Source organism: Rousettus aegyptiacus, unplaced genomic scaffold, assembly GCF_014176215.1.
Source record: "Rousettus aegyptiacus isolate mRouAeg1 unplaced genomic scaffold, mRouAeg1.p scaffold_m13_p_1, whole genome shotgun sequence".
Taxonomy (NCBI): domain Eukaryota; kingdom Metazoa; phylum Chordata; class Mammalia; order Chiroptera; family Pteropodidae; genus Rousettus; species Rousettus aegyptiacus.
The window spans coordinates 98,825,210-98,840,264 of NW_023416284.1; the positions used below are offsets into that span (position 1 = coordinate 98,825,210).

At 41.0% G+C, this 15,055-nt stretch overlaps 1 protein-coding gene across 2 annotated transcripts in view; it reads right to left on the reverse strand.

Annotated features, from left to right (window-relative positions):
- CCND3 (cyclin D3) overlaps nt 1-15,055 on the reverse strand; it is a 72,910-nt gene that overhangs the window by 37,914 nt on the left and 19,941 nt on the right. The gene's annotated exons all lie outside the window — the stretch shown is intronic.

Below are 15,055 nucleotides of genomic sequence, written 5' to 3' on the forward strand. Positions count from 1 at the left end.
GCACAAAGGGTGGGGCATGTTCTCCGGAGGGCCCGAGAGTCACAATGCCCCTTTGTATGAAGTAGCAACCTTTGCACCCGCAATTAGTATTTTTAGAGGAAACCATTTATCAGATTAACTAGTTGGCACTGACATGCAGAATCTGACCCTGGGACAGAGATACAGGAAAACCAAGGTGGGGTTGTGAGGGGGTGGCAGAGTGGAGATCTGGGTGGTGGGGAAAAGTGGGAGTACTGTGAGATAGAAAAGTCAGATTGGGGCAAAACAGGCAAGGAGGCAGGAAAAGAGTGGGGCAGCCTGCGCTTAAAATAAATTCCACCTACTTTACCAAATAGCTTAGAATCTAAGTGTGAGCCGAAAACCAGGAGCAGTGTGACAATCTGGCTGTACACCAAGAACAACCCCATGGTTCTCTGGAGGGATTAGACATGGTCACCTCTAAGGGCCCTTCCAGTCTGCCATTTTAGGACTTCAAGGGATCTAATGATGACGATATCCACAGTTACATAGCACTTACATTGTGCCAGTCATTGGTCTGTGTTTTTAATATGATAGTAACTTGCTTAATCTAAAAACCAGAAGAGGGAGGTATTATTATCTTTATATTACAGATCAGAAAACTGGCGCAAAAAGAATAAGTAACTTGCCTAAGGCCCCACTGCTACAAGGGGCCCATCAGAATCTGTGCTCCATCATGCTCTGCTAGCTCCCTTAAGGGCTAAGAAGGCACAATGAGATCTTCCCTTCAGGCTCCAGTCCCCTGGGGCCTCTGCTCAGCCCTGTCACTTTTCCTTTCTGGTTCTACAGAAGGAAGCAGAAATGCTGGAAAGTTTCTAGAGCTGAGGCGATTTTCACTTGCTTTCAGGGGCAGTTCAGAGGACCAATAAACAAGCTGTTTTTTTTTTTTTAAAAAGATCTACTCACCCCTGATTGTGTAGCATTTAAAAGCTCCCTCTCTCCCCTCTTGCTCCTTTCCTTGCTATCAGCCCACCCAAGTGCTGAGTTTAATTTAGTCTTGAAAATAATCTCTAAGTCATTCCTGGAGCTGAGAGAATTCATGCATTTAAAAAATACTTATTGAATATCTACTATGTGCCAAGCACTGATCTAGGTGCCAAAATAACTTTTTCTTGGCTTGGAAGGATTATTAAAGTTAACAAAATGGCAGAAAAAATTTGAGGGTTTCATCAAGCAGGAATTGAACACATAGGACTACTAAAGTGATTCTCCTCTGCTCCATGGCCCAGGCCTTTACAAGAGCAGCAGCAAAAGAAATGTGTCAGGAATGGCTGATGTCAAAGATGTCTCTGAGGCAGTTATGGCCAAGACTGGCTAAAAGCCCACTAGCCCCTTTTCCTCTTTCTGAGTACATAGGAAAACTACAACTCCCGGCTTCCTTTGCAGTTAGGTTGGGGCCTTGCCCTGGGTCTAGCAGATGGAATGTGGGCAGCCATGATGTTGCCTCTTCAGGCCTGGACATGAAATACCTAACACAGTCCTCACACTCTCAGTTATGAGAGTGAAGAATGCAAAAGAAGCTAATAGAGGACTGCCAAGAGGCGGACACCATGTAAGAAGTAAGAAGTCTGGATCTCTGAGTCACTACTTAGAAGTTATGGAGTGAAAAATAGCTGTTGAATGTCATGTAACCCAGTCTGTTGGGAGAACGACAGACAATGCTTCTGGTATGTTCGGTAGAAATGGGGAACTGGGCTTCCCCTGGTCTGGGAAGCTTCCCCTGACTTGGTCACTCTTCTCCCCACAGGGTTCATTTCTTCTCTAGGGCCTCTTGAAGCACTGTGTATGAATTTCTACAATGCCACTTCTGGCAGATGTTTTGGCGTCAGTCTTCTATTAGATAGTGAGCTCCTTAAGGGTAGAGCTTAACACAAGTCTATCGTTTAGGTGCTCAAGAAGCTGAAATGATTTGGTGTGGAGAAAGGATGAAGAATTTACCTTTAGACAGAATGCTTTATATTGATGGTAAGATAGCCAAGTGGTCCTATTCAACTCGACTACGTTTTAAATAAGGGCTTCAAACTCAGGTAAGAGGTCAGAGATGATCTGGGTCATCAGGAAAGTGTCAACATTTAGAACTCTAATAGCAGAAGAGATCTTCGGGGTTAAGATTATGGTGGCCCTGGCACTGTGCCAAGCTCTTTTTATCATTATTTTACATCACTCTCAGAACAACACTATGAAGTAGCTATTAGCTTCAAAAATGGGGAAGTCGAGGCTTAGAGAGTTTAAGGAATTTGCCTGAGATCATATGCCAGTAAACTGAGGAGCTAGAGTTCAGGGTAAAAGCAATAGCCACACAGTAATCATAATGACAATCATAAAAACTATTTATTAAGGAGTTACTATGCTCCAGATAATTTAGTACTTTACATGTACATCTTGCAACCATCCTATGAAATAATATTTGCAAATGCAAAAGCATGGCTCTATCAACCAACTAAACCCTTAATCACTCTGCCTTTAAACAATCTTTTTGGGACACTCATTATGAGATGGCTAGAACAATAAAAATACTTCACAGTCTGCAAAGTGATTTCACATACCTTATCTCATTCGAGTCTCACAACATGGTGGAGAGTGGTGTGCAAGGCAACTATTCTTACACCCAATTGAAAAATGAGGAACCTAAGACTCCAGGGCACAATCAAGACTAGAATGGAGATCTTCTGACTTCTAATCTAGGCCTCAATAAAAGCATAGGTAGAGAAGAAGTAATATAGAGAGAAGCTGAAAGTTAAATGATGGAAAAAAATACTAAATAAACACTAACTGAAAGGAAGCTGACACCAAATGGTGACATGAGATAAATAGGCAGTAAGGCAAAACACCTGTAAAGAGACGGTCACTATATGATGATTTGAAACTTTGCTACAATACTAATTTATTGTTTACTAGAATAATACAGTAATTCTAAACCTGTATATCCTACATAACAAAGGTTCTAAAAATATGTTAAACTTGACAAAACTATAAGGAGGAACTGATAATTCCACCATCCGAGTAAGAGATTTTAATATATCTTTTTTACTAATTGGTAAATTGGACAGACAAAAATCAGAAAGGATTTGGAAGATCTGAACAATGCCATAAACGAGCTTGAGATCTATATCTATCTACATATTTATATATATTTACATATGTGTATGTATTTATATATCAAGCTTGTTAAATAAATGTGTGTGTGTATTAGAGAATACACATTCTTTACTACCCATTAGGTCATAAAGCGAGTCTCGACACTTCAAAAACTTAGTGTTATAAAGACTATATTAACTGAAAAAATTTGGTTAACTTAGAAGTCATCGAAAACAACAACAAAACATCCCACACATGGAAATTTTAAAACAGACTTCCAAATAACTTATAGGTCAAAGAAAAAAATCTTAATGGAAAATTTTTTAAGAACTAGAACTAAATGATAATGAAAATACCACATAGTAAAACTTATGGGATGTCTACACTAAGACCCAGATTTTCCACTTCTAGGTACCTACCCAAGAGAAATGAAAGCTATGGCCACAAAAGACTTGTATAAGAATGTTCACAGATGAGCATTTAAGATCTTGCTCCCCACCCAGCATATGTTGTCAATTCGGCTCAAATAAACTCTTACAAAAATTCAAAAAAAAAAAAAATGAATGAATGAATGTTCATAGGTGCTTTATTCATAATAGTAAAATACTGAAAGTAATCCAAATGTCCATCAACAAAGAATGGATAAACAGCATATACCATCCACATAATATAATAAACCCACTAATAAAAAAGAACAAAGTAATATACGCAATATATGCTAGGTGAAAGAAGCTGCACACAAAAGAGAACATATTGAATGATTCTATTCAGGCGAACTCCTAACCAAGTATAGTCCTAATGCTAACTAAGTCTTGTGGTAAAGGGAAAATTGAACCAAAACGGGCCAATGGACCTTTGTAGGATGACATCACAAGTTTATGCCACCTCCTCTTAGAGATTAAAAAGAGAAGAAACATTTTGAACTGATCCAATGAAGTCAGTAAAATCTTAATCCAAACTAGCCAAATATAGTATGAGAAGGAAAAATTGCAGGTTAATATCACTTGTAAGCATAGATGTTCACATCGTATTCAAAATAAAAGCAAATCAAATCTAGCAGTACTATATAAAAAGATAATATATCATGTCTCAATTGAATTTACCCTAGAAATACAAAGAAAGTTTAACATAAAAATATTGATGTAATTTATAGCATTCACAGATGAAAAAAAAAAATCCGAAAGATGCAGAAAAAGCAATTGACAAAATTTAACAATAAACTAGAAATAAAAAGAAACTTCCTTAACCTATTAAAAAGCATGTACCAAAAACCTATAGCAATCATCATTATTAGTGAAAAATAATTTATATTCAGGAACAAGTCAAGGATGACGCTATTCCTATTTCTAGTTGACATTATATTGGAGGTCCTAGCAAAATCTGAAAGCAAAAGTATAGAATTAAAAAGAGTAACAATAAATTAAAGGCATACAATTAGAAAGAAACGACGTCACTATAAATAGATGTTTGTCTAGACAGAACCCCTTCGAATCCACAAATTATTAAAATTAATTAAGAGAATAAAATAAACAAAATCCAGACTATGTCATTGGAGTTTAATAGAGGAGTGACCCAGAAAGGGAAACACCAGAAGCTTCCATGGAATTAGTGATGTTGTATTTAAGTTACGAAGTAGGTATATTATGGGTTTAGCTTATTATACTGCTTCATAATTTACATACATAGATATACATATTCAAATATATACATTTATATTTTTCGAATCTTATAATTCAATTAAAATTGCAAAATAAATATTTTATTTTTTATATTGCCTGATAATTAGTTGTTTTATTCTTACAATGAAAATGTGAAAATGTGAAAATGACATTTGGAAGTAAAAAAGATTTAAAAAAGAAAAAAAACAAAGCCAATGAATGGAGCCTGGCATTTCACGAAGGGTTTGGTGGATGGGCTGCCGGGTGGCAGTGAGGGTGGTTAACAAGGCCAAGTCCACTTAAAGTCAGGACAAGGTCTTAGTCAAGTATTGAGAAGAGGCTGGTAGATTTGAAGGGAAGACCCACAGCAGTGACCTTTAAGAGGGCAGTTTTTATAGGCTGGCAGGAGGCGGGGCCCAAAAGGAGGGGGTTAAATCATGAATGAATAAATAGCTAAAAACTGGAAACCACCCAAAGGCCTAACAATCGGGGCCTGGTTAAACAACCATAGTACCATTCATAGAAGAAATGATGCTGTGTCCATACACAGACGGGCTTACAAAATTAGGTGACGTAAAAAAATTTCAGGACACAAAATAGCATTTGTGCAGATTACAATTATGAAAGGACATGCGTGTGCAGTGAAAAGCTGATAGGATTGGACAAGATCAAGTCATGTTTTTGGATGTTGTTTTAAAGCTACGGGATTTTATTTTCCGTTTTTGGAATGCTGGCAATCATCAAACAAAAACACGTAATGTTTCTTTAAAATAAAAAGAATGGTCGTTGAAGAAACGAAGGCAGCAAGTGAAGGCCACTCAGTGGAGAAATCTGACGGTGGTAGGAAGGAATGAGATGGCAGGGCAGCTGGAGGAGTGAGAAGGGCTTGGGGCAGCAGCTAGTGGGGGCGCAGGCCAGGGGCTCCAGGGAAGAGGGTGGAGGAAAGATGGAGGCTATTTCCTTTATTGCCTATGTGTCATTTTTTAAAAAATTAAAACACTAATTATCCTCTTTTTAACAAATTCAAACCATCCAGAAATGTGTGTGTGTGTGTGTGTGTGTGTGTGTGTGTGAGAGAGAGAGAGAGAGAGAGAGAGAGAGAGAGAGAGAGATGTATGTGTGTGATAGCCCCACCTCCTACTCCCTACTCCCTATTGTGTTAATAGTTCAGAGTGTAGCTTTCCAGAGCTGTACCATTTTTCTTTCATTTATAATTCATTGGCTTTTTAATTTAACTTTATTTCATTGGCTTTTAATTACAGAGTGAGATTGGCTTGTTAAAATACAGCATTAAAGAATGTAAATAGTGAAATCTCCCATCCTCCAGAACTAGCATCTGTTGGTGGTCTGGAAAAGGTCTTACAGACTTTTTTGTCCGAGTGCATATAAAGACTGATGTATATATTCACTTATATCTTCATGGTTGGTTGTTTTGACAAAGCAGAACCATATTCTACCTATAGTTGACCACTCTCACTCTATAATATGTCGTGGTGGACAACTCCCAAGTCACCTCATAGGATTAACTTCATGCTTTTGAATGGCTGCCTAATATTTCATAGCATGTAGTTGAAAGATAAGCTTCAGAGGCAGCCTTCTTTTCCTACAACTGGCAGGGAAGGCGATATAGCAATGAAAGACTCAAGATGCCAAGAGGCATTGCTTGAAGGGGGACTGGCCATAGGAGTGGGGAGTAAGCAGACAGAGAGGGTCTGCTTTCTGCCCTCTTCTTCGGCCACAGTCCCACCCAATTCTAGTTAAATCACATAAGAAGTGCAAGAAGGGAGGGTTGTGATTTGAGCAGAGTGATAATGCCACTGCTGGGGGCCCGACTTCCTTGAGTGACCTGTTCTTCCCCTGTGTAGCTAGGCAGAGCCAGTTTATCAGAAATCTTAAGGGGAGCCCTAGAACAGTGTTTCTCTAGGTGTGGTCCTTATGCCAGCAGGAGCATCATCGACTGGGAAACAAATTAGGAATGCAAATTTTCGGCTCCGCTTCAGCCCCACAGAATTAGAATCTCTGGGGGTCAGACTCAACAGCCCGTGTTTAGCAAGCCCTCCAGGGGATGCAGATGTATGCTCAACTTTGAGTTCCTTTGTTCTAGAATGTGGCTTTGAGTCTGATTCCACCGGTTCTTTTAGGAGACAGGAAGGAGTTAGCCCTGAAGGGAATAGGTTGGCCAACTTCATAATTGGTCTCCTTTAATACCTTCCAGGGCTGGAGGCAAAGTAAGTGACCTAGGGAGTCCCCGGGACAGCCCTCCCCCTCCCTTCCTATAATACGAGGTCCCTCTCTCTACCTCCACCTCTACAAAAAGAGCACCACAACAGAAAGGGAGGGTGGGGTGCAAACCATTGCCTTCCACTTTCCCTCAGCTGTGTTCCCTCCCAGTCTAAGGCAGCCCCTCCCAGAGGGCGCTGGCCTTTGCTGGATGGAGGGCAGAGAAGCTTTTGAATGTTGGAGAGGAAATGGGATGTGGCTTCGGTGTGGCTAGGTTGGTGGAGGGAGTTGGAGGGAGAAAAGAAAGGCAGGGAGGAAAAGAATGTCCTCATTTCACCCAGCTGCTTCTGCCTGCACCTGTTCCGCTGAGACCTGAGGAAAGACACCAGTAAATGGAACGTAGCCTCACCCCACCTAGAGGGGCCCCTGCCCGCGCTGCAGTGGGGCCGGGTTAACTGACAGGAAAACTGTGAATGGGTTCAGGTGGCTGAAATGAGGGGCAAAGGGAAACAGCTGGGCTCCTCTGGGGGGTGGAGCAACTGTCTCTGTCACCCCCAGGCTCTCAGAGTTCAGGGCAAGGGGTGGGGGTGGGGTTGGGCAGGTCAGGACCAGGTTAGAGACCTGCCTATTTCCCTCTGATTCTGAATGGAACACCACTAAAGAGAAGGAAGCTTGAGTAGAAATAATCCACATGTGAATACTGATGAGGTTCCCTGTTCTTAAGCCCCACACAGTCCACGATATTTTTAAATTACTCTAGTCGATAACCTTCATTGGAACAACACATTTTTTTGGAGCAGTTTTAGATTCACAGAAAAACTGAGCTCTGAAAATTGACAGGAAATTTTTAGAAAGTTTCCTCTTGGTCTGCCCTCCACAGAAACACAGCACAGCAGTTTATGAGTACTCCATTGGTCAGTCTACTGATCATTTTATAAGCATTTGTTGAGGGCTTTCAACAGCAATTTTCAAACTTATAAGTATCACAGGCACGTTTATCAAAGAGGCAGACTCTGGGTCTCTTGACCAGACTCTGATTCAGCAGGTATGGAGTTAGGCCTGGGATTCTGCATGTCTGACATACTCTGCAGGAGATGTTGATACATTTGGCACACTAGGCCCCACTCTGAGAAACTCGGGCGTGGTGTAAGGTACAAGGGGCACAAGGCCTGGATGGGAAGGGAGAAAGCCATGAAGAGAAAAGACCCGGATCCCATCCCCCACCCCCACCTGGAGCACTGAGGACACAAAGTATGGAACAACAGCAACTGAGGCAGCGGGGGAAGATGGGTGAGTGCTCGCCAGCCCTGAAGATTTCAGAGGGGGAGGCCACTGACTGGAACACCACCAGCTCTGAGATCTTCCTATAGCAACCAGCAAAGAGTCAGAGCGAGGAGGAAATCAGCCAGGAAACTGCTAGAAAATCATCTTGCCTGAGGCCTCCATTTCCTCATTGGCTGCTAACGTAAGATGGAGTCGCGATGGTCCCTACCAGACCATCGTGTTAAAAGAGTGCTATATACAGAGTCCAGAACAGTGGCTGGCATGTAATAAGCACTAGATAAATGAAAGTTGTCACTGTTAGGAAAAAGAGGAGTCCCAATTGGCAGAGGGGTGGTGCATATGGCCAGAAGAAAACCTTGAGTCTGAGAGAAAGCAAGTGTCTCCTCGAGGAGGATCAGTGTGGTTGGAGCAGAGGAACCACAAATGAGAACATGCAGGATCAGGCTGCACAGCTGAGGTAGGGGTGTTGTGGGTTAAACTGTGTCCCCCAAAACGATGTGCTGCAGTTCCAATCCCCAAAACCTCAGAATGGGACCTTCCTTGGAAGCAGGAGTAAATCCAACATGACTGGTGTCCTTATAAGAAGGGAAGAGGGCCATGTGCAGAGAGAGTGATCCAGCCACAAGGGAACACCGGGGACACCAGAAGATGGAAGAAAGAGGAAGGATCCTCCCCTACAGGCTTCTAAGGGTCATGGCCTACAGACACATCGACTTTGGACTTCTGACCTCCAGAACTGTGAGAGAATACATTTCTTTTAAGCCACGCAGTTTGTGGTCCTTTGTTATGGCTGCCCTATGAAATGAATACAGGAGACTTTGGATTTTCTGTCATGAGCAACGTGGAGCCTTTATGGCATCTTCAACAACTACACCATTCTTGACGAATAAACCAAAGACACTTAGGGTCCGTATCAAAACCTTCTCCTGTCTTAAAAAGACTGTTTAAAAGTCCTTTGCCTATCCATCAAAATGATGATCTCATAAAAGACAAAGAAAAATTAAGGAACTATTATTTCAGGTTAAATGAAACATGACAACTGTTTACGACCTGTGATCTGGGACTTTTTGTTTGTTTGGCTATAAAACATATCATCGGGACTATTGTAACACTGAACTAAGGTCTGTAGATTAGATATTAGCATTGTATCAATGTTAATTTCCTGGTTTTTATCATTCTACTGGGGTTATGTAAGGGAAGACCTTCATTTAAGAATACACACTAAGGTATTTAGAGTAAAGGGACATTATATCTGCAGTTTATAATCAAACAATGTAGATATATTAGAGAGACAGACAGAATGATAAAGCAACTATAATAAAATGTTAACATTTGGGGAGTCCGGAGAAGACTATATTTTCTGTATAATTCTTACAACTTTTCTCTACCTGAAATTATCAAAATAAAAAAGTGGCAGGGGGAATCTGCTGACCAACCCATTGCTCTCCTGCTGAACTTACTCTAACCCTCTCAAGTTTCTGTGGCCTGAATGCAGACACTGCACTAAAGTGATGAGTGAGAGAGTTCTGAGAACTTCTGGTTTCTACATGTTGGGATTCTACTGATGGCCTTGCTGGTTGTTGGCTACTAAAATGTAGTTAATATTGAATTATCTACGGTACAAGTTATTTGCAGAAAATCCTTTTCTCTTTTTCTTATATACGGTATGACCTGGAACGGTAAGGAGCAATACATATGTAATCCGAGCTTCTACTATGTTCATCGTATCTTCGTTAACACCCTGAGAAAGGTGAATCCTGGCTCTTAAAAATGTTTAGAGGATGGAGTCTCACCCTTTCTCATAGCCCATTCCTTTTATGAGCACTAAAAAATTCCTCATCCTACTAAGCTGGAACCTGCCCTCCTAGAACCTCTACTCACCCATCCTGGTCCCATCTTTTGGATGGTATTACAGCACCTCCCTCCCATCCTGCCATGATCTTAGTCATTCTCCCCTGAGCAAGTTCTGTTTTGTCAGTGTTCCTCTAGAATGTAAATGCAATAGTATACGTTTAGCTTGACAATCAGAAAGGACAGGAAACATGACCTCTCTAGTGCACGGGCATTTTGTTCACATGGCCTCAGCTGAAATTAAGCTTTTTAGCAACTGCATTACATGGTTGACTCATAATGAATTTAGACCCACCTTAAACCACAGTTTTTCTCTTGAGAACCATGGTTAACTGCTGTTGGTGTCAGCAATTATCACCACCAACATCACCTTATACACTTGTTTGCTCACTGTCAGTCTCCACCCACTAGAATTCAAGCTTTATGAAGGCAGGGGCTTTGTCTTGTTCTGAATCCCCAGCAGCTAGAACCATAGGCCTATAGCAGATATTCGGTAAATATGTGCTGAATAAATAAATGTGTTTTAAGCCCTATCTCACTTATCCTGTATTTGTGCAATTTATTTAAAATTCACACTCAGTTTACTAACATGAAGGATTTGAGGCGACTTGCTTTGCAGAAGACTTTTTGTTATCTTCGGAGCAAACTTTGTTCTTGTTGGAATTTATATTTTATTAAATTTACATCATTTGTTCCAGCTTGTTAAGATCGAATTCCTGGCTCTCTCAACAAATAAGTCAACTATCCCTTCCCATGTCAAGCCATTCGTTCAAGAATGACTCTCCATTTCATCCACGCTCGTCCCCTTGCCATTTCTCAAACACTCCAGGAAGGTTCTAGTCTCAGGATCTTTCCTTTGTCTGTTCCTTCTGCTTGCACATACCCTCCCACCTCCCAGATAGCTACAATGCCAATTCCTTACCTTCCATTCACTGTTCAAATGCTTCCTTCCCAGTGAGGCTGACACTGCTCATCCTATTTAAAACTGCAAAATGCCCCCTCTCTCCAATACTATCCCCCTTACCTGGCTCTCTAGTTTTGTTTTGTCATAGTGCTTATCAACTTTCAATGAGCTTTAGAACTTAATTTATTTTGTGTATCGCTTGCTATCTGTTCTCTCAGTCCTACCCCTGGCTATACAAGGAAAGAAATTTTTGCCTGTTTTGTTAACCAGTGTATCCCAAGTACACAGAACAATGCCTGGCACACAATAGATGCTCAATAAATATTTGCTGAATGAATGAATGGACAATGTCATTCCTGCTCTGGACACCAAGATGAATTAAAGCACAAAGGTGTCCGCTGATCACATGCCACCCATGTTATTTCCCAAGTCACTGGTAAAAATATGCAACGGAATGGACCTCTAACCCTCCAGACTGGCATCAATCTATTAATCAACTCTCTGAGCATACAGTTTTTCAGAGAGTAAAATGAAACAAAACAAAATGCCAATAATGCTATTTCAAAAAATATTTTAATGGCATTGGAAAATGCTCATCTTATATACAACCAGGTCAATGGGAGATTCAAAACTGTAATATATACCACATGCTCCCAATTTTAGGAAAATAGCTATCTACACAGAAACACCATTGGAAAGAAATATACCAAACTGTTAACAGTGATTATTTCTGAGTAGTGAGATCATGGCTCATTTTCATTTCCTTATCTATATTTTTCAAAGTTTCTACAATAAGCAAGTATTTTTCCTATAGTGAGAAGAAATCCAATGGATAGGTGCTTGTCGTCCTTGTCATTATCTGGACCACTCAGCCACACATGTCCTCACTAAGGCAGGGAGAACCCAGATGACATCTTCCTGAAATCGACCCTGCCCTCAGAAAATTTCCAGTCTAGGTAATTTCAATAGCAAATACACACATGCACACATGCAGACACATTCACTTTAATCCTAAAACAACCCTATGAGGAAGGTACCATTATCACCTTCACATTATAGATGAAGAAACTGAGGCTCAAAGAGGATAAAGTAACTTGCTCAAGGTCACTTATCAGAGCCCAGTCATGGATCGGAGCCCGGATTTTGAACCCAGGAAGTCCAGCTTCAGAATGGATGCTCTGACCCACCACACCATCTTATATAAACTCAAACTAGCACTTCCAAAGGAATGATACTGAATGAGTGGTGGGAGAGCTAAATGGGGAGGAGTGGGAGCTGACATGCTTGATATACATTATCTCATTTAGTTCTTGCAACTACCCTGAGAAAAAGATATTTTCATCTCCCTGTTATAAACAAGGAAAATGAGACTTGGACAAGGGTTTGAACCTCTGCTGTGATACTTTAAGCTTACTAACCCCTTCGCCCATCAGTTTCCTCCTCTACAACCTGGGATAATAATCCCCAACTCACTGACTGTAAGGAAGAATTTAGTGAGAAAATATTCAAAACACACTCATCATGGAGCCTATCCCATGTTAAACGCTTCATAAATGTTAGCTACTGCTGCTCTCATTCTTGATACCAAAGTTCAGTTTTTCAGTGGTAACAAAGGAGAGGAATTAATTGAGTGGTGCCATCAGGAAATGTTTGATTAATGAATGGAGTCACAGAGGAGGTGCTATCAGAAGAGGCCTTGATGAACTGCATTTCACCAGGCGGAGGAGGGGTGGGGCACGCCCTGGAAGCACAAGGGGCCCAGTTCGTTTCTCTCCCTGGCTCTCCCCAGCACTGCACCCTGCTCTCTCCCCTTTTGTTCCTTATTGCAGCCTGCCAGTTCACTTCTCCCGCCCCCTCTGCCTGGGGTCCCTCACCTCAGCTGTTTCCTTAATCAGGGCCTCACAGCCTCTGCAGCAGGGAGTGGGAGCCCCCAGCCCTGGGATGGCCCCTGATAAACAGCTGGAGACTTTGGTCACAGAATCTGTCATCTCCAAAGGAAAAGCAGAAACGAACCACCAGGAGCCAGGGGGAACAGCTGATAATAAGTCACATTGCTACTGGGGGCCCCTCCACTCTGCCCTCCAGCCTCTGCAACTGGAACCCAGGGCAACAATGTCTCCACTCCACAAAGCTTCCCTTCCTGGTCCCCCGAGGCCCCCAGCCCTTGCAAGCTATCGGCACAGAATCCATTCCTGTCATTTATTACATTAAGTGGAAACTGCTCAGGTATTGGAGTCCCAGACAGCCTGGGAGCTCCAGAAAGCAGGCATTCTGTCTCAGACGCCCAGCACAAAGCTTAGGAAATGGGAATTCTGTGGGAATCCTGCAATGATGGAGTAAGATATGGATGGACTATTACATAGCCATTCAAAAAGCCATATATTGACAGGAAAAAAAGTGTTAAAATGTTATGTAGGTAAATGTCCAGGAATTTTTAATTTTTCCAAATAATATTAGTATTTTATATTGTAGCCATATAATGTTCACTTGAGAGGCCATTTTTTTTTTTCAGAGATCATTTTTATTTCACTTGAGTGATCTAAGAATAATGCCTTTTTCCTTTAGTTTAATATACCCAAAACAAAATAAAAAAGGTTTCTCCCACTACTTTTAAATGTTAAGGTTTTAAACTTATTTGGATTAATCAATGAGATAATTTAATCATGTTCTAAAACACACAAATTAGGTATTCCTGTGTTTTTAGGCAAACTATTCCAAATTTTAGAACAGCTGTTGTAAACTGCAGTCTATAACTATAACATGCATTAATGGTATGGATTTGTTTTATATAATGTCAGAAACTTAAGTAAATTTACGTAGCATAAAAATGTTATGTTAAATAAAAGGGAAATGCAATATTAGGCATGCAAAATGACCCTAACTTTGTAAAAATAAAAACCATTGCAAATGAATAGTATTCCATGATTTAATTTTTAAAGAATAAAACTATGAGTGTATGTACACAGAAAAAAGGTCTAGCAGGACACAAACCAACCCTTAACATTGGTTCTCCCTGGAGAGTGGGGTGGAATTTGCATCTTTATTTTCTCCCTGTTTGTAATGTGTTTTTACAGTGATAAAATTTCCTTTACTTTTATAAGTACAATTTTTATTATTCAATTCAATAAATTTTAAAGTTAAATGAAATTAACAATCATTTAAATAGCTGTTTAAGTAATTGCATGAAAAATATTTAAATAACAAAGATATAAGACTAGAAAGGAAACACACGAAATGGAAGGAGGGCTGTCCTTGGGTGGTAAGAACTATAAACGGTTTTTCCAGCTTTCCCTATTTTTCTGTATTGTCCAAATTTCCTATACTGAGCAAGTATTTATTTTATAACGTTTTAAAAACTCTTTAAAAAAGGCTGAATAAATGAATGAATGTACAACTTTCCTCAAACCCTGCTCTGTGCCTGTATTTGATCCAACATACAGGAGACTATTGGCTCTCTGTCCTCCCTTGCTTCGCTATACAGTTAGGGTCCTCAGAAGGACCCTGTCCACAAATGCACCTGGTTCAGGCCTCCAAACACAATGCCCTCCCCAGATCTGGACACCTGTGTAGCGGTGAGGGCCTGCAGCAAGAAGCCCTGGCTCGAGTCAAGACTGTCATGGAACCTGCCCTGCCCTCATCTCAGCCTCCCAACCCTCCAAACTCCACCCGTTCACCGCCAGAGACCATTCAGGTCTCCAGGAAGCCCTCTGCTCACCCTCAGCCTTCCCTACTCTCCCTTGCCTTGGAATGCCCACAGCATAGAGCGCATGTACCCCAAGACTTCATACTTGCTGTCTCCTGCTCTCACTGTTTGCCCTCACTCATTTGTTGGACCAACATTTACTGAGAGAGTGTACGTGTAGTGATGGGTACTGCTGGAGAAACAAGGATGCAGCCCAAAGGCATCAGGCACAGAACAGTCATTCTTCCTATGGGCTAAATGAATGAAAGAAGAGTAAAAGGAAACTAAGACACAGTCTAGTAAAAAAAATAAGCTGCACCCACACGTAATATACTGCCCAGAAGGATATGCTACCCAGGA